Genomic DNA, 1,339 nt, shown 5'->3' with positions numbered 1-1,339 from the left:
GTTTTTAGATCAAGTTTTAGATCAAAATAGTGTTCATGGAATATTTCTGTCAATGGATCTCATTTCCTTGATCGCAACCGATTGAACGTAGTCATTACAATGATTACATACTGGAACCTTTTAAAATGAAAGCTGACAATCTGTACTTTAACCTCATAGTAATTGTTTGATTTAACATCCAAACCTTTTTGAAATGTAGAGCCAAAGGAAGGGTGCTGTATTTCCAAGAGAGGTAACAAGCAGGGCAGACAAACTGAAGCAGAGATTAAAAACAAACAGGGCAATCAGTTACCAGTCTATAAGTATTCTGCTTGAAACTAGCCTACATCATTCAGCAGTTAAACTACATCGTTCAGCCGTTAAACTACATCGTTCAGCAGTTAAACTACATCGTTCAGTAGTTAAATTCAGTTCAAGCTACATCAAAACATTCTGTAATATTTCACACAAATTTAACACTTATGTAAATGTTCAATATTTAGATGTGTGTGTGTGTGTGTGTGTGTGTGTGTGTGTGTGTGTGTGTGTGTGTGTGTGTGTGTGTGTGTGTGCGTTTTCGAGGGATATCAGTGTGTTCAGTTTTTTTTCATAAATATTTGAGACAGTTTTTACGTTACCTTTTAAAAACAATTCTTTACCAAAGTGATAGAACTTAGCCCATAAGGAATCTTGAGCTAATATGAAGATTAGAATCTTTACTTGAATGATGAACTTAACTCACCGTTATCAAATTATGTAATTAAATAAGTATCATCGTCAAGTCAAATAACTGGAGCCTGTTTAAAGCCACTTAAACTAACATATTTGCCAAAAGACTGTGAGAAATGGGGCATTTGCAGACCTATCACTCAACATTGTTGCTAACTGTTGGAGGTTTTTAACCCATTGGTGTAACCATGGTTAGGCATGGCGATGTCATTGGTGTAACCATGGTTAGGCATGGCGATGTCATTGGTGTAACCATGGTTAGGCATGGCGATGTCATTGGTGTAACCATGGTTAGGCATGGCGATGTCATTGGTGTAACCATGGTTAGGCATGGCGATGTCATTGGTGAAATGTAGAAGTTTTTTTATTTGTATTTTTTTGATGTAAAAAGACACTGTAATAAAACGATCTGCGATAATAATATCTTCTCTTCTCTCTTACTGGTACAATAATAGTAATAATGATAATAATATCTTCTCTTCTCTCTTACTGGTACAATAATAGTAGGCTACTGTACATAAAAGGCTACTGTACATAAAAACAGCATATCAAACAGCTAGCTTCAACACACAATTCTTTAATTCAACATATTTCCATTTCAGCTATTCACATGAAAGTTAGACCAGACATT

Source organism: Nansenia antarctica, assembly GCF_963989245.1.
Source record: "Nansenia antarctica genome assembly, chromosome: 9".
NCBI classification, from domain to species: domain Eukaryota; kingdom Metazoa; phylum Chordata; class Actinopteri; order Argentiniformes; family Microstomatidae; genus Nansenia; species Nansenia antarctica.
This window is presented reverse-complemented; position numbering follows the sequence as displayed.